Source organism: Mastigoproctus giganteus, chromosome 9 (assembly GCF_048544385.1).
Source record: "Mastigoproctus giganteus isolate SK-2022 chromosome 9, ASM4854438v1, whole genome shotgun sequence".
NCBI classification, from domain to species: Eukaryota; Metazoa; Arthropoda; class Arachnida; order Uropygi; family Thelyphonidae; genus Mastigoproctus; species Mastigoproctus giganteus.
In genome coordinates this window covers 118773469-118793937 of record NC_143583.1, presented here as the reverse complement: position 1 = coordinate 118793937, position 20469 = coordinate 118773469, and the positions used below count along the sequence as shown (strand labels likewise).

Here is a 20469-nt window from a genome sequence, read left to right as displayed (position 1 = left end):
TTAAGTTACTTAAATTTATTTTTTTAAATTTATATGTTTATTTCTTTACAAAAAGGTGTACAGTATCTTTTTAATTTTGTGGTGATCTATAATTGATGTTTACTTAGTACCTCTATATAAAGAATAAAATTATTATATACTGCATATATATATATATATAGTGCTTTTTTTTTTTTTGTCATAGGACGCATCGGAATGCCGTTCCGGCACCTTTTTTTGACTGATTTTCCAAGTTTTAAAAGTAACTTTTGAAAATTTGATTTTTGGTTCAAGTAGACTTGAATCGCCCTGTCAAGCATAGCAGGTTGGCAGTAAAATCATTAAAATGGTGCATGCGGGCTGCTTGTGTGTCGAGTCCAATGTATACATACTTTGTCTGCGCTGGTTGTGATGGCACTGCTCGGCTTGCGATTGGTCGTGTGGTCGCGCACTGAGTGCTTACTGCGGGCGGCGACCGTTATGTTACATTACACAACTGAAGTGTGTGGGTGTGTGTACAGTGATTGACTACGTGCGAAAGGTAAATAATTTCTTTATTTTAAAAAATCATTGGTAAATTGAAAATCTTTTTTTTAAATTTTTAGTGTAAAAGTGTGACCCCAAATTTAACAATGAAAAAAATTACTAATTACTTCTCAACCACCGGTCCTGCTAATAAAAAGGCCAGAATATCAACAGACACAACAACAGAAAACACGAAAATAACGACGCCTGCTGATATTTCTGAATCTGATCTTGAGAAGCAAAGCCAAACTACAAATGACTGGCCAGACTGCTGGACCTATGATCAAAAAAATGATTTTTGCTTGAAAAATGAATGGCTCTGTGTTTGCAAAATGAAACTTGGCTGTATGCCCTGTAGAAAAGTTGGAACTCTTGGAGTTGAAACAAAAATGGGAATGAAACTTTCCAAAAAATGGACCAACAATGAGATAACCTATTCTGGCAAAGATAGGAAGCAACAGCTGAGCTCACTTCTAAAAAAAAAAATTTTTGATCACAGAGAATCTTCTGCACATAAAGCAGCATTAAAAATAGTTGCTGAAAGCGAAAAAATGACTCTTGAGAATGTATTTTTAATGTCATTATCTCATGAAAAAATAATAACTGCAAAAATTTTTCGAACTGCATATAAAGTAGCAAAGGAAAATCAATCATTCCATCATTTTGAAACTGAAATTGATCTGCAAGAACTGAACGGAGTTGAAATGGGTCATATTCTTCATTCTACAAATGCGTGTATTAACATTGTTAATCATACAAGTGAAGAAATGAGGAAAAACTGTGGTTAAAGAAATTGTTCAATCCAATAATAAAATTTCATTGATAATTGACAAATCAACCACAATAAGCAAAAAAAAAAAACTGCTGTATATTCAATAGGTTTAAATCAAAATCTTCAGAATTTCTACATACAATATACTTTATATATATATATATATATATATACACAGTCAGTCCTCGTATAACACGTGTTTACACTACACGAATTCGATCATACACGATTTATAAATAGGGGAAGGATATCTTATATAACACGAACCAAATTCGCTTATGCACGATTCGCCTTTGTGTTTACAAGAAATGGCAATCGAACGCGGAATCACCCCAACTGAACGCAACACGATAGGAATGAAGAAGATTCTGAAAATGTATTTATGTTTTTTTATATTGAAGGGGAAACACATTTCACCATAATAACGTAAAAACCAACACAATTCCAGCTATCGGTATAATCGCAAATACAATTAGATCGAGTTTACTACCAGTTTATAACAGATTCCACTAGCAGAAACGCAACTGGAAATTGTTTTTATTGTTTTATGGTAGTAACCCCTAGAAATGTGCTTTAGTAAAATGTCAGGTGTTAATAGTGTACCTCTACCTTTACGGTGTTTATTTGTTGCTACACGCGCGCAGCTTTATTTATGTGTATCAAGCTTGCCTCCTCGTTTTGTAATTGTGCTTTATTCCCTAAAAATGAGTAAAATACTTAAAAGGTGTGAAAAGGAAGCGTACTGGTGAAGACACTGCAGATTCAGAGAGAAAAAGAAAAGCAATATCGATAAACAGAGGCGGACTGAGTCAAAATTTCTTACCCGGGAAAATATATAGTGGCCTCATACTATGGTTTATGGCCAAAATCACGCCGGCCCACCGGGGTTTCCCCGGTAAGGCTTATGGCCAGTCCGCTTCTGTCGATAGAGAAAAAATATGAAATTGTGAAACGCTTTGAGCGAAATGAAAGACCATGTGATACTGCACGTGCTACAGACCTAAATGAGGCAACGCCGAGAATTACAAAGAATGCAGAGAAAATAAAAACAACTTTTGTAGCAGGAACAACTCAAAGTGTAATTAAAATCCATTAGATTAAGACAGAAAGAATTGGAAGAAATGCAACGGCTGTAATCTGTTTGGATAGATAATCAAACAAAAAACAAGTTTGCTTACGATAGAAGCAAAAGCATTAGCAATAAAATATGTATTTTATTCGTATTTTATTGCATTAGCGATAAAATACGTATTTTATTCGTAAAAAATACTTACGTATTTTTTATTATTTATTATATTATAATAAAATATAATATAATAATAAAAAATATTATAAAAATTATAATATTTTTTATTATGTATTTTAATCGTTATAAAATACATAAGTATTTTACTTATTGTGTTTGGTAATGTTTTGGTTACCAATGTGTGTTCAATTTTGGGTGGTCGGCACCTAACCCTATTTTTCCCATAGGGCCTGTTGTTTATATTGCACGATTTTGCATTGCACTAGGGTTTCTAGGAACACAACTATCGTGCTATACGAGGACTGACTGTATATATACACACACACACATTATGGCTGTAGGGTATGTTTTGCTAATGCAGTGTCCCTGATCCATAAGCTATGTTATCTTCCTTTTCGCACAGTCACATTCCACCCCCATGATTAATTAGCTTCTTAATACAATTATTCTTTATAACACACACAGAATCGGATATAACAGACAGAAAACTGAGTAGGGGTGCTGCAAAATAAAATAAGTTACTTAGGGGTGCCATTATTTAAAAAAAAGGTTGAAAACCACTGCACTAAATCAAACTAAATATGTGCTCTTTTTTTTCTTTTTGGGGATTGCAAGATAACAGGTACACTAATCTCCCAATGACAACTTATAATGCCGGTTCTTGTCGCTTATTTATGACTTGCAAAATATCTGTTTATACCTATTCTAGTTATTACTTGAATTTTATGATTTCTGGTTGTTTTTTTTTTTTTATTTTGGAGTCTTGAAGTATCCCGGTTAATCCAATCCCGGTAATTCGAGAGTCTGCTGTACTTTATTATTACTGTATTTAATGCTGGTAATGTCTTACTGTGTGTTTAATTTATCAATTAAACTTTATTATACGTAAGTATGTACTAGAAAATCACGTTATATATGGGGTCGGCAGGTGTTCGCTTATATCCACAGTTTCGGTCATTCATGGTAGGTCTTGGAACGTATCCCCCGCGCAGATACGGGGGTCATACTGTATATTAAATATCACTTTGAACACACTAATTTTAAAATCTTTAAGAACAGGAATACAATCATGGTGTTAGTTATAGTTTTCCATAGAAAATTTTAATTTACCTGTGTATATTACAAACATACAATGAGAGGGAGAGAAATACAAGTGAAAGCAAAAAAAAAAAAAAAAAAAGTAATCAGAAACCGATTTAGCATTAGTAGAGGTAAATGACGTGATGTAAGAAAGCAAACTTATATAGCATCGGCCAAAAAAAAAAAAAAAAAAAACCCTTCCCATTTCACCTGTCCACCCCTACTAGTAACTGTCTAGTTCTTCTCTGAATTTATTTAAACTATCCACCTCTAAATTACCAGATCGAAATTTATTCCAACAATCAACTACCCCCGAGATCAGGGGTTCTTAACCTTTTGCTTTAAGCAAGCAAAATTTTGCAGCTTACAATACGTGCAAGTGTCACATATTAAAATATAAATTTGTTTGCTTAAAGATTAAAAATGCCTTTAAGTAATTTTTAGCTGTATTACACATACAAGAATTATATTTCTCAATTAAAAATTTTAGGCACAATATTTATTACCTTATCAGTGTGAACCTTGACTTTGAAGACATAATGACAAACCTTTGAAATTAATTTCTCCATTATGAAGAGATAATTGCAAATTTTATTCCAAATGTGATGTCAACAATCTTGTCCTTTTTTTGTTTTTGATATTGTTCATTAATGAAAAAGCACTTTCACACATGTACATTGATCCAAACATAGAAAGTACTTTGAACGCTTCTCTTTGTAATAAAGGAAATATTTTTTGCAGTTGGAAGAACCTCAGAATTTTAAAATGGTTTTGTGTTGGAAAAGATATTTCAGGGCTAAAGACGACTGCATATCAACAAATTCTAACTCGGTAGCTCCTACTTCATTTTGATTCAAAATTTGTTCCAAGTTACTGGTTTCAAAATTTCTGTAATTTATCGTTAATTAAAATTTTGGGAGGTGCTCTTTCAAGTATTCAAATCTTTCTTGGAAATGGTCACTAAGGACTTTGATTACATTCATTACAAATGTTGGGCACTCCTGAGCAGTTTCCTCGAGACTTTTTTTAATGAGGAAAATGAAGCAAATTTCCATTTAAAACTTGATTCTGAAACAAAGTTTTTTCTCAAGTGCAATCTCCTCATAAAATTACCACAAATTTATCTTTTCCCTGTAGCCTCAAATTTAACTCATTTAAATGGCTGAAGATGTCAACCTTTTTTTGAAATCTTCATTAAAAATTTCATTAAAAAGGTTTTCTTTATTGCTTACTATTAGAAAAGCTTTTAGTTCTTCAAACATCTCCCAAATTCTGGACAGCACCTTTCCACAACTGAGTGAATGAACCTCTGTATGGGTAATAAGATCAGAATGGAGTGCTTGAAGATCTTTCAAAAATATTTTTAGAAATTGCTTATTTAAGGATTTAGCAATAAAACGGTTAATGACTTTAAACAATGACTTCGAGACATCCTACAATTTTTTTTGGATCTTTTATTCAAGAACACAAGGCCTCAATATGAATGAAACAGTGATAATGCACAAAAATAGGTATCCTTTCATCTCTATTAAGATAATCAATGAGGCCTTTGTTTTTACCTATCATGGAAGGTGCACCATCGGTAACAATTGATACAAGTTTACCCAGATCAATATTGTGCACTGTGAGGAATTTCATAAGTGTGTCATATACATCTTTCCCAGTTGTATGACCAGTAAGCAGCAAATTAGCCAAAAAATCTTCTTCACAGCTGCCATCATGTTGAATCAAACGAACAAAGCACACGAGTTGTGATATGTCCGAAACATCAGTCAACTCATCAAGTGCCAGTGACACAACTTTTGATCCTACTTAATAATTCATTGAATATTACATCTACCATTTTATGATTCGATTTGAAACTGCATCATTACTCAAAGAAATATTTTTGGCAGAACTAATCAAGGTAGCTTTCTGTTTTTCTGGTAAGACACTAGCAAGTACTTCTAATGATGACACTACACAATTTCTTCACTAGTGTAAGGCAATGAATTCTTTGCAATTATATTTGATAAAATAAATGAAACTTCATTTGCTAATGCTTTACTACTATTAGCTTGACCTAAATTTAAAATATTTTTCTGTCTTTCAAGTTTTTTTTTTTTTTCCCTTGAATTTTAGCTTTTCTTATATCACTAAATTTGATCATTTCGGTTTATCATGAAAATTCCTATGGCATGTTTGGTAATGTCTTTCACAATTCGACTTCTGATAGCCAGCCAAAAACATAAGCAAATTACACTAGTTCCACTACTATTATCTATTAAAAAATAATCGTATTCCCAAGAGGACTGAAATGCATACTTTTTAATATTTTGTTTCTCTGCATTTGAAACATGTAGCTCTAAATCAGACAACTGCAAAGGTACTGTTAATGCAACATTTTTCCTTATCATGGTCATTTCGGTTTCTCTTTAAAAACTTATCCATTTTGAAGGGGAGTTAGTAACTTTAGTTAAATCTGTTAAAAGAAAATATATTTAAGCATTTGCACGCAAAATCAAAGGATTTCTTACTATAACACTTTCATCACCTTTAAAGTCAGCACTATACATATATGGTACCTATTACAGCATTGCAACTGAGCGAAACACAGAAGAAACCTGTTCTAACCTGTTAAAACTAGAAACTAAGAATCACATGAGGCATTATCCTCAGTCTGTAGTGACACTATGGCAAAAATGATAGTATTCTCAACAAAGTATGTTGTAAAAATTTTTCTTACTAAATAAATGTCAAATTAACAATAATTAACAAGAAAAAATTTTAAGAATACCGTCAAAGTGTCAAACTTTGACGGTATTCTTAAAATTTAAGATAATTGACCATTTTTGGAATTAAAATGTTGCAAAATATACAAATTTTCCCCCAGTCACTAACAAAAAGAAAAGATTTTCTAATGAAGAATTGCATGGATTTTTGTAGATTATCACAGAAAGTGAGAAATAGAAAGCACCTTTTTTAAATACAAATAAAATCTGAGAAAGTGAAGGATTCCATTGGCACTGAGCTTACTCAATCCACTCAAAGTCTTAAACACTCCAATCAGATCTCCTCATAGTTGAAGCTTTTCCTGGTAAGAGTACCATTTTGTTCCCCCTCACTAATCTCGTTATTCCTCTATGCACTCATTCCAACAGATCAACATCCCACTGTAAATGAGGCTTTCAGATCTGTATGCAGTACTTGAGATGTGGCTTGCCTCATAAAACAGAAAAATGACTTCTCTTTTGGCAAAATTACTGTACATCACTGACAAAACTCATGAGCTGTCCTAGAAGCCTGTCTGGACTTCTCAGAGAATTTCATATCTAACTGCAAAATTATTTGCAAGTCTTTTTCATTCTCCACTACACTACACTGTATGAGATATCATGTGATACATTAATCTGGGATATCCCTATGCATATATCAATATTAAACTTCAATTTCCACTTCTTAGATAATTTTCTTAATATTTCTAGATCTTCTTGTAATAGCGCACCCTAAGTATTGTCATTAAACACCCTACCAACCTTCATATCATCTGCAGACTTAGACATTGATCATGATATGCCTTTGTTAATAAATACTGTAAACAGTGGGCTCAACACTAAACCTTGCAGGCCTCTACTATAACATTAGCCCAAAAAGAGCTGTGTTCAATTGATAACCAATTTGTTTTCTCCGACTCAACCATCCCTTTATCCTTAGCAGTAATGTACCCTTAATGCCACACTGTTCCAATCTGTATAGCAGTCTTTTAGTGCAACGGCATCAAAAGCTTTTTCTGAAATGCAAGTATACAATGCCAAAATTATTTTTTCAAATCTAGTTCCTGTGTTACTGCATCACAGTATCCAATCAGATTGGTCATACAAAACATTCCCTTAACAAATCTCATGCTGAGTGTAGAATATCTACATGGTCCTGCATTAATTCTTTAACCAGTGACTCCATTATTTTCCCTAGAACAGAAGTCAAGCTAACAAGTCTGTAATTACTCATGTTATCCCCTTTGTGAAAAGGGACATTCATACATCTTCAGTCCTCCCCTGAATCCTACATCTTCCTCCCCCGAATCCAAGGATGCTCTCATAATCATGACTAAGGGTGTGCTTACCCTTTTTGCTGCATCCCTTAATATAATTAGACAATGGTGCCTTTTTTACATTTGGCTTCAACGATTTCTCTTATACTTTTCTCTCAGTTATAACAAAATCATTTAGCTCCCTATTAGAATTTGATACACTTCTGGTATTTCCATCCTTAAAATATTCCTCCTGTGATGAAGAATACCTATTCAGTTTGTCAGTAATCTGAGCAGGTTTTCATCAACGTTGATATCTAGTAGACCAGTATGATTCATCCCCTTACTTCCAGTGTTTATATAAGTAAAGAAGTCTTTGCTGTTTATCTTTGCATTCTTTGCTACAGACATCTCATAATCTGCCAATATTGCCTAACCTCTTGTGTGACTTGACTGCAGACTAGTTTATATCTACTTTATATCTACTACCTCCTTTGTGACTTGATTATAGAATAGGTTATATCTACCATAGGCTTCTGTGTTGCCTGATAATTTATATGCATCCCATGCATTGTTCTTCTCTGTCATGAGTCTCATCAGTACATCTGATATCCTTTTAGCTGTGATCTGTTCACAGTCATCTAAGCCATAAACATTATCTCTTGGTTGGTATAGAAAGCCTAGGAGCATCTACAATTATGTCCCTGAATGCTTTCCATTTAGAATTTGCTGTTTGTAACTTCATCAGTTGGTCCCACTGCATAGAAATTAAAAACTGTCTGACACCATTATAGTCGCCTTTCTAAAAGTAAAAGCCTTTGCAGTAGTTACATATAAGTAAATCCCACATCAATATGCTATAATCACTGCCACCTAGTGAGTCTTATCTGCAGTTTCTTAAGGCATGAACAGCTAATAATATCACTTCTAATAATCAGATCAAGAGTATTGCTTTCTCTCATTGCCTCTCTACCATGCTGACATAGAAAATATTCATCCAATAAATCTACAAAGATTTTGCTACTATGTGAATGACCAACCCACATGGCCTAGTCAATATCTGCAAATTTAAAATTACAAGGCATTCTGTACAGATGTTAATTATATTCATTACAGGTATTAGGCTTATAAGCACACTCCTATTCTCATTTTTGTTTTCCCAGTGCTTATGTCACACCAAACTGACACAACATTGCACTGGCCACCCATGTTGACTGGATGCACTGCCTTACATTTTATGTTCTTCTTAACTAAGGGCATAACCCCATCTCCTGTCCTATGTGTTCTTTCTGTACACATTATCCTCCAAATTCAAATTCTGCATCCCGTTTATCTGAGTGACACCATATCATATCTCCAATATTCCCATAACATCCGCATCTGACATCTTCACAAGTACCTCAAATTCCAATTTATTCATTATATCCTAGCATTGGTATATATGCAAAGTATACAATCATCTGTTTTTAATCTTAGTAACACTAACACAGCCCATGTATATGCTTGTTCCATAAAGACCCCCCCCCCCAGCAGGCCGGCCTTGAAATCCTTGATAGCTCATTTTCAGGCTGTTGCACATTCTAATAGCATTGCAAGAATAACTTAAACCTCTGCCTGAGGCCGCTGTTAATCTATTAGTTTCTGTATCCCCCCAATCTTGCAGTTTTCTGACACACCCAACATTGATAGCAATAGATTATTTGCTATTGCTATCAACCTTGATAGCAATAGCAAATAATCTTGCATCTCTTCTATTTAAGTGCATCCCATCCTTGTAAAAATAGTCTCTCAATCAACATGCACTGACCGCAATGAGAAAACTGTATCCCATGAGTCTTGCAGTCTTTCCAGGGCCAAACTGATTGACAAACAAACTGATTGACAAAGTTCTCATCATGTACTCTCTCTTATTGTGTCTAGGCAGAATCAGACTTTTTTTTTTAATGCTACTCTGTACTTGTTAAATCCTTTTATCTCCTATTCTTAATATCATTAGTACTGGCATATACAAAAACAACCAACTTTTTAGCACGTGGCAAACATACTAATTAGTGAGGAGATGCACTACCAATAAGTGTCCTTAATACATTCCTCAGTGTTAACACTAGAACTGACAGAACAAATACTCTGTTCTGAAAAACATTCCTTTGAGTTTCTCATCATGTGAAGTGTTTTCCAAACACTTTTTTCCCTTTCTTTCCTTTGTTCTGATACCATTATTCCACAAGGGAATTCTCTTCCTTGTGGAATCCTGATGTCTGGCTGAAGGAAGGGTATTCAGAAATTTTCCTATTTTAATTTTTTTGTTTATTAGAGAAACAGTAATTCCATAGGAACAGACTGGTTATCAAATAATGTGCTGGTAAACTACAAATTCACTGTCAATAATCTAAACTTGAATTCGGATAAAAACAGAGTAGCATATTTAATTTTATTAATTTTCTTTATCCTAATACAATAAACCCTGTAAAGATGTTTTCAAGGGAGCTGTTTATAAAAACTTCTTAAGAGGACAAAACTTAAGAGAGAAAGAAAATCCTTTTCAACCTATATAATTTGCAGGGGATGATACTACAGCAATACCTCACTTAGCACGGCTTCAAACAGCACAGATTTCACTATAACATGGTTTTCAATTAAGTTCAAGTCGAACATTTACTGTATATTAAAACTCATTCAATAGCCTAGACAATATTTAGGACACAATAGCCTACTCTACATATATGCTGTGTTGTCGTAGCCTAGTTATGCATACATATATGTTGCAGTTCCAACTCTATTGTCTCACATGCACATGTGCCAATAGCAATTTGCAACAGTGTTCAGTATTCTTAATTCCATCCTGGCAAGATGACGTGATAGCTTTTCAAACTTTTTATTTCACAATTTATTTTTTTTACTCCTTTAAATACGATTTCAAATATACAGTCCATTCCGGTTATTTAGGACACATCGGGACTAGTGCATTTTGGCTAGATTAAGCGGCTGCCCCAATTATCCGAAGTTTCACGTAAATAGTTAAAAATACAATGTATCCCCCCCCCCTTTACAATTGGTTCACTGTACAATCAAATCACGTTATGACGAACTCACCATAGTAAAGTACCGTTCACTATACGATGTGTAGTAAGCGCCGGTCATTGTGATCATGTTTGAATTGAATTTTAATTCTATTAAACAGCGATTCTAATTAGCGAAAATAGGAGGAATATTATCCACAAGCTATAAAAGCAAAGATATATTAAGCACAAATTTACCCTTTATTACCTTACCAATTAAAAAATTAAATGATACGTGAAAATCGGAAGAATATACGTGATAATCGGAATAATTAATAGATTTCTGTTCACTGACATTTGTGGGTGGGGGTTAAAATTTAAAACAGTAAAAAGATAACAAAGAACACGGCACACACAAATTGCAAGCAATAAAATACGCTCAAGTGAGAACTGAGTAACGAGTTACAAAGCTTTAAAAATAGGAATGAAGAGAAGATCTGAAAATTATTTTTTTTTTATATGATTGAAGATTTCATGGAAGTGTAAACACATTTCACCATAATAACCCACAGAATTCCAGCTGTCGGTGTTATTGCAAATTCAGTAAGATCGAGTTTACTGTCCGTTTATAATAGATTTCGCTAACAGAAAAGCCCAATAAACAGGTAGATGACTGCTGATTGTTTTACAGTTGTGACCTCCAGAATTTCGAACGAACCACGTAGTACCGTCGGAGACAATCATAGAGTATTCTCCAGTGCTGCGGTCTCCTGCCCCAATTAAATGGCATGCTGTCCCAATTAAGCGAAGTAAACCCTGGCTATTTTCTCGACTGGTTTCTGTTTTTTAAGATTTGTCCCAAACTCAAGCGTTTAGGGCATAAGCCTCAAGCTATGAAGGAGTCTAGACTATGTATAAATATAGTGCAAATGCATCAGGAATACATAGCTGTATCTGAATAAATCAGATTATTAATAAAACGGCATCGTTTTAAGTTATATCTCATATTGTGAATACCTTCACAACGAGTTGCCATGATATTGCACTACTTCGAATAAGTAACGCTTCACCTAAGGAGAAGACTAATGTTACTTATTCTCAGATGGATACCACCACCCAGACGGCACCGTTTCAGGGCTATTTGGCCCTTCTTCGGTGGGTGGGTAGGTAGGTACCCGAGTGATGCAATGAAGCCATCATTGCATCACTCGGGTACCTACCCACCCACCGAAGAAGGGCCAAATAGCCCTGAAACGGTGCCGTCTGGGTGGTGGTATCCATCTGAGAATAAGTAACATTAGTCTTCTCCTTAGGTGAAGCGTTACTTATTCGAAGTAGTGCAATATCATGGCAACTCGTTGTGAAGGTATTCACAATATGAGATATAACTTAAAACGATGCCGTTTTATTAATAATCTGATTTATTCAGATACAGCTATGTATTCCTGATGCATTTGCACTATATTTATACATAGTCTAGACTCCTTCATAGCTTGAGGCTTATGCCCTAAACGCTTGAGTCTAAATACATGATACACCATCAGGCATCTCTCATATTGTGGAGTTATACTTCATAACTGTTTTGCCATCATTGCATCACTCGGGTACCTACCCACCCACCGAAGAAGGGCCAAATAGCCCTGAAACGGTGCCGTCTGGGTGGTGGTATCCATCTGAGAATAAGTAACATTAGTCTTCTCCTTAGGTGAAGCGTTACTTATTCGAAGTAGTGCAATATCATGGCAACTCGTTGTGAAGGTATTCACAATATGAGATATAACTTAAAACGATGCCGTTTTATTAATAATCTGATTTATTCAGATACAGCTATGTATTCCTGATGCATTTGCACTATATTTATACATAGATTTGTCCCAAATAAACGGCTGCCCCAATTAACTGGTGGCCCAAATAACCGGAATCCACTGTATTTGCATCTTGGCTAGCAATCACTGCCAAACAACATGCTTTATGTTTGGCAGCATGTTCTTCCCCATTTGGCAAATGATTTCACTGGTTTTGAATCCCAAATTCAGACAATTACTGAAGACATTGTGAAGATCAAAAGAGACTTGGGTTTCGAAACTTTGGACACTGCCAATGCATGTGACTGCACTGACTCGCATGCAAATGATTTAGATGATGCAACTCTCATTGAAATTGATGAGCAAACCACATATGAAGAAGAGGAAAACAATTCTGAAGTGGATAACACTGATGTGACACCAAAGAATTTAACAGAAGAATTGGATAAAGTTTTTTGGGGAGTTGACATGGCCTGTGAGGCGATTATGAATGGAGATCTGGATGTTGAATGTAGCAACAAGATATGGCAATTTTACAAGATGGAAATTCGATGCTACAAAGACTTGTACTCAGAGAAAAAGGAGACAACCTCACCAGACTTTATTATTGAAATACCTAAATAAACAATAAAACTGTTTTCTCATCTATCATGATGCTACCTTTTCATTAATAAAATTTTTGCAATATTTTTTATTTCAAATCCTCTTAATTGGCTATCAAGTGCAAATTGTTTATAGATTTATTATAATTTTTTTTATAGACTGTTTCTCTAGTACGCATTCAATTAAAACCCATTTTAATTATACCTCAATCAACACGGTTTCACATAACACGGGGCAGTTTCGGTACCAATTATCAGTGCTATGTGGGGTATTGTTGTATTTACTTAAGTTGTCTTGAAAACAGAGTAGTCTTTTTACATATTTAACCAGTTTCTAATGAGTCAAAAATATTAATGATGTAAAAATACTTGCCACTGATCTTTTCCACATTGAAATTTTCTTCAATTTATTAGCTTTTTTTTTTTTTTTATGTATACATCTAATCCATATAAGTGATTACATTACACAAATGATAACATTATCCATGATCACAATAAACAGCATGTACTTAATTTTTTCCCCCATTTAATTTTAAAAAAAAGAAGGTAAAGTTATACTGACATGGAATAAAAAACTAATTACAAAATACTCTCTGGTAACTAATTTTTTCCACTACACTACAGAAAGCTGGAATGATTCTTTCTGGGCTATTATTCTTCATCACGTTCTTCCAAACAATAAGATTTATTCTGTAAAATAACTGTCGATGTTTCAGAGTCCATTGTACTGTACCTTCGTAGAAGTTTAATCTCACAGTCACTAGCTGTGTGTGTGTGTGTGTGTGTGTGTGTGTGTGTGTGTGTGTGTGTGTGTGTGTGTGTGTGGAAAAACACAGCAACTGTTTGTCTACATACACCATAAAGTGTGTGTAGACAAATAGTTGGTCATGTAGACAAACACAGAAATGCTGCTTTAGGAGTTTGATCACTCTTTGTGAAAGACTATTTACAAGATTAACATGGAATTCACAGAGAGAAATGTAATTTAAATATTTGAGGCAGAATGTACTAAACCAGCGGTTCCAAAGAGATTTACAGACCCCTACAAAAATCAAAAGTTTGCAGACCCCTCTGTGTGTGTGTGTGTGTGTGTGTGTGTGTGTGTGTGTGTGTGTGTGTGTGTGTGTGCACGCGCACACACACACTGGGGTTTTCTGAAAAGAAAATTCAAAGTTGTGTGAAACAATTCAACTTTATTCTTATTTTTATACAGATATATAATAACTTTATTTATCATCAATTTGCTATACAAAGAACGAATAATTTGAAATATGTATACAATTATATGTACTAATTGTATCGAAAATAAGTAATGTTCTATAATGAAATTCGTTGATTCTATAAGTATATTTTTTTAAGAAAATAAACACATATTACTTGATACATTCTGAATGTTTCGCAGACCCTATGGAACTGGTCTATGGACCCCAGTTTGGGAAAGGCTATACTAACCAATGATTTTATTTATTTATTTTATTTCAGCTATCATATTTTGTATCCTTGATCTGGACATTGGCTTTAAAAATGCAACAGGCTACCCAAGCTGATTTCCTATCCAAGTTCTTGATCATTTTTGAAGGCACTGTGGTTTGAGCTGTTTCAAATAACTAGAACTGGGAAAGAATAATGCATGGCTTGGAAAAAATGTTATTAGTTGTTTAAAAAAAAAAAAAAAATTCTTAAATTAAGTGATTTTGTGAATGATTTTTATACTTAGGAAACTGATTTTTTATGGTCAAAAATGAAATAAAATTAGCATAAATTAGTATTATTATAGTTAAAAGAAGTAGACTTTCTGCATCTTTCTACACTCATACTTTTCCCATGAGTGATCCAATTCTGCCTTAAACTTTAACAACTCTCTTCCCATGAATGAAGTTAAAAGTGAAACTGAACAAGTGTCCAATTTTACTTTTAACTTTAAACTCTCCACCTCTGCACCCAGGCAGTTAATTTATTCTGATGAGCTATAACAACACTGCCTGAAGGTAAATTTCATGAGATCCAGCTTTCTGTTATGCCCAAAGATTTTTCTATTTATGCCTCCTGTTTCTTATCTTTCTATTGGTAAAAATATACCTCCCTCATTCATTTTTAATGATCTCAGGGGATTACATAACTCAATCAGGGACTCCTCTGCACCTAAGATGTCTAGTTGCTAAGCACTGCAGTGCACATTTTAAGCCACGAGTTGCTAACCTGGCTCAAGGTGTGCTGCAGCCCACTTCTCAACTTGAAAAAAAAAAATAATAATAAAATAAATAATAATTATATATATATATATAACTGATCTGGCCAATCAGAAATGAAGATAAACAAACACAGAGCTTACCCTTTTCATGAATATGCACACAAACATTTTTTCATCTGTGGGCTCTGTGGAATATTCACTTATATACATATGCATTGTGGAGAATATATAGCCTGACTGAAGTATACATGTACATATGTTTTGAAAGTTGTTTCAAATAATGTCTGTTTATGTAAAAATATAACATATGGTAGCACCTACTTGATATTTTCTAGCCTCTGTAGGTAATGCCATGTGTTATCTGTGTTTCCAAGTAATTGTAGACACCGTTTATAACAGAAGGTGGTAAGAAAATTTCTTTGAAAATCTTTAGGAAAGCTCACACCTCTTAGCTCCAGTTGTCCAAATTAGACTTACAAAAATGTGAAATCGGATCAATTTTTTGGATTTCTGATCTACAACTTGATGAAAGTGAATCAAATGGTGCATAAATAGATGTAGAGGATGTTACTGAATCAAAAAAGTAACAATGGACTTTTTTTTATTTTTATTATTTTTTTCATTATTTTTAACAGTAATTTCATATTAGGCAATAAAGCCAAGCCAACAACTGAAAAAATAAGCCTGAAACAGATTTGACTGCCTCATTAAGAACAATTATTGCATAAAATGAGAAAATATATGAGAATGAATAACTGGAGTACCTATGTAAGCCTACACATTATTTTTATATTAAACTTCTTTTATAATTTTTTTTTTTTATTTATTATTTCAAGAACTTTCAGTTAATCTGCTTAGCTAGCATAAAATTCACTTACATATTTACCAAAAATATTATGCAGTGAAAGGGTTAAGAATCTGAAAGTGAGTCAGCTGAGTGATCTAAAACTTTTTTTTGTTATTGTTATTTTTTGCTCTTCAAAATCATTCAACATGACTTGCATGGTAAAAACTATCACATTTTATAATCATACATTTTCTTTAATGTATCACATAAAATTTGATACAGTAAAGAAAATGCATTAAAGAATGCATTTTCTTTACTATATTACATTTCTTAGAATAGAGCAGCCAACCAAAAAAAGGTTGGCTGCTCTATTCTAAGAAATTCCTCATAAGGACAATGAATTAGTGCTCTTCACCAATCTAGTTGTTCTTCCTTTAATCTTCTCTAACAGTCCATGTCTATTTTTTTTTAGGTGTGGCCTCCAGACCTGAATACAAGGTTAAGTGCAGTCACATTACCCTCTTCCTTCTTACTCAATTCCTAAATCTTTTTCATTCTGAACTACCTTTAACTTCCTCCAACCCTACCCAGTCTACAAGTTACTCCTGGATTTCTGTTCCCTAGGTGCAAAACCTTACTTTTAATAACATGCTATTTTTCAGACCATACCTGTAACTTGTACAAATCGTTTTGAAGCAAAATAGTCTAGTTCTGGTCATTAACCACCTTCCCATAATTCAAATAAAACAGCCTCATTAATGAAGATCAAAAAAAAAGATGGAGACCCCATTGCTGAGGGATTTCACTTGTAACACTACCACTTATGGAATATAGCATCAAAAGATGTACTAAAACTTAGGCATACGTCATAGCTAATTCTTGCATCCATCTGTTTTATGATCTATGTCATAGTAATTAACTACATTGGTCCGGTCAGGCAAGGCTTCCTCTTTATGAACCTATACTGCAACCCCTTTATGATTTCATCCTTACCCAAGCAATACATTATCATGTCCATAATCATGGGTTCTGCGACTTTGCCAACCTGGTCAATATTTCTTGTTATTGTGTGATTGAAACAGGCTTAAAGTCGAACAATTACTAAAATAAATATATAAACAACTAAAATACACAAAATCAGATAACTTATGAATATTTTTAAGCAATAAAAGAGAGATTTTTAAGTTGTTTTTTTTTCCCAAACAGAAGATTTAAGAGTGTTTTATTTTTTTATAAGATTTCAGTTTGATATTATCCATTTATGCTACATTTTAACCATTTATGTATTTATTTTTTAAATTAATTTTGTTATAAAAATCTGTTTCAATCAAACATAGTACTTAAGCTCGTATGAATCCCAGCACCACTGAAGATCTATTTGCTGATGAAATATCAAACTACAGTAGATTTGATTTTTTTTGTTTTTTTTTTTTAAGAAAAAAATACATAATAAGACAGTGAAAATACAAAACTTTTTTTAAACGTAGCTAAATTGCTAAAAAGCAAAATTTATTTGCAATACTTCTTAACTATATATTGTGAAATCCTTCACAAGTTGAAGGATTTCCCAGTTCTCCTTCTCTTGCACTATGAATAAGTAATTCTTCCCAAGTAGAAAAGTCTGTTGTTATTTGACCTCAAGTTGAGTGCCATCACTCAGAGAGTAAGAAGTGTCGCACCATTTGTGAATTTTATTATAAATCATTCATGACATTAAAGTGGTTCGTTTCCATTCATTTGGAAGGTTTAAGTTCAAAAACCTTCAAAGACTGCAGGAATTCTTCGAGACTGGCTTGAAGCCAACATTGAAGAATTGGATACTATGATATGATATAGTCACAAAGGAACTGGATGCAAAAAATAATTTTGATATCATATACTTGGATTTCAGGAAAGCTTTTGATACTGTTGCACATGGCAGACTACTGTACAAATTGGAGCAGTATGGCATTAAGGGCAAGTTGCCACAATGGATAAAAGGATGGTTGAGTGGGAGAAGACAGAGTGGTAATAAATGGGTATTGCTCTACGCGGACTAATGTTATTAGTGGTGTCCCTCAGTGTTGGGCCCATTGTTGTTTTGTATATTTATCAATGATATTGATGAAGGTATATCAAGCTTAATCTCAAAGTTTGCAGATGATACAGAGGTTGGCAGGGTTCTTAATAGCATTAATGACAGTATGCTGCTGCAACAGGATCTGGAAAGGTTGGGTAGATGGGCTGAGAAGAGGCAATTGGTGTTTAACATTGACAAATGCAAAGTACTGCATATGGGTAGCAGCTTTTTTTGGGATGGTATGCAATGGTACTGCGTACCGGCACCTTTATTAACAGTGACATGTGATATTTGGGTATAGTGCACTTCGAAATTTGTAATATTCCGTAAATTTTTTTTCAAATGTTTACCTGCTATTCAAATAGGCTTAAAATTATTTAACTAAATTTGCATTTTTTACTGAAGATATTCTATATAAAAATGTATAACCATTTTTATAATTCTAAATTACTCAGTCAGACTTCTGTTTAACGAAGTCCTTTTATAGCGAATTATTTTGAATTCACCTTGGAAGTTACATTTAAAATAGTTTCTGCTGAGCAAAGAAAATTTTCATATAGCAAACGGATTAGGAGAGAATTAACTCGGCATGCACTGTTCGCATTTCTGGCCTTCAGGCAATTAGTGCTGCTGCTGCGTGAATTAAAAGAACTAAAGCATTCTACAACTTAGTGGTACCTGGTAAAACCTATCCGACCACCAATCCTACATATGGAGGAGTTGCACTAGTCAAGAGTGAGCAGATCAAAGCGTATTCCCAATGGGCTCTGGCCCATCTTCTACTGCAGTGGTGTCCAACCTTTTCCCGTACAGGGGCCGTATTCAAAAAAATTCAAAGTTAGATTTTTTTAGTGTGTTACATTTTCCATATCTTTTTGCATGTAAAAGTAAAATTGAAAATATTTAAAAATTATTAATTTTATTAAAATATTAAATTAATTTTATTAATAATTTTATTAATAAATAAATTTTATTATATTAAGTATTAAAATTTTTATTAAAATTTTATTTATTATTTTATTTTATTATTTTCTCATTTAATGAGAATTTTTTTGATAAATAACAAAATTTAAAATGCTGTTTTAGTTCACTTTCCTCATGAGCTGTAGGTTGTACACTGCTGTGAATCAACTGTAAGCACCCCATTCGAGAATTAGAAAAGTGATTTTCTTTTATTCTGGCATATAACCATCTGTTGTTTCACGGAAGTGCGTTATCCACATTTTCCCTATCTCTGTTTACACGGTCACAGTACCTGAATATCCGAATGACACCAACATTTCGGCAGTTTCAAAAAAAAGAAAAGAAAGAATTGAAATTTAAGAACTAGTGACAATACCGATGACGAGAGAAGGAAAACGAGGACAACGAAGGTATTAATGCTTCTAAACATGAATTGTTAGCATTTGGTGAAAGTGAAGTTAGAAAATTGTCAATTAGGTTACAGTTAAATGAAAGAGATGCAATTCTTGGATACCTAATTGATAAGAAGGTTTCAGAAGAATTGAAGCATTTGATGAACGCTCTGAGTATGATACCAATTCTATTGAGTGAATGTGAACGAGGATTTTCACAAATTAATCTGATTGCCAGCCCAACCAGTGCTTCGTTAATGACAAAAACAGTTTCTTCACTACTGTTTCTTAAAATTGTATGCCCACTGCTGACCCGCTTCGATCCAGCAAAATATGTCGATTCGTGGCTGCTTCGGAAACATCATTCAACAAGAGACACACAAAGAGGAATAAAACAATTTGGCATAGGACAGGGGTCGGCAACATGCAGCTCTTTTAACATGTAACTGCAGCTCTAACTTTACAGCTCACATGAAGCACAGTTTGAAATGGAGTTAGAGGACTTAAAAATCAAGGACATGTGGAGTGCAAGATTAAAGTGCCTTAAAACTGAAATTGAGGATTTGGAGAGGCAAAAGGCTGCCCTTGCAATTCTAGACAAATGGACGGCGATAGATGACTTTAAAATGCAAATCAAATTGTGTTCGATGGACCCATATATAAAAACTGGAAAATATTTGCATTTGGACTTCTCAGTTTTTGGTTCGACATATTTCTGCGAGCAAATTTTTTGAACATGAACTACAATCAGTCCTCGTATAGCACGATAGTTGTGTTCCTAGAAACCCTCGTGCAATGCAAAATCGTGCAATATAAACAACAGGCCCTATGGGAAAAATTGAGTTAGGTGCAGACCACCCAAGATTGAACACACATTTGTAACCAAAACATTACCAAACAACAAATAATCGTAATAAAATACTTACGTATTTTATTACAACTATTAAGTAATAAAATATTGCTAATGCTTTTGCTTCTATCGTAAGCAAACTTGTTTTTTATTTGATTTTCGATCCAAACAGATGACAGCCGTTCCATCTCTTCCAATTCTTTGTGTCTT

The 20469-nt window shown here is 33.7% G+C and overlaps 1 protein-coding gene across 1 annotated transcript in view; it reads right to left on the bottom strand.

Annotated features, from left to right (window-relative positions):
• The window catches only part of LOC150080676 (DCC-interacting protein 13-alpha-like), a gene marked incomplete in the record, with an annotated part of 341505 nt that overhangs the window by 292484 nt on the left and 28552 nt on the right, over nucleotides 1-20469 (bottom strand).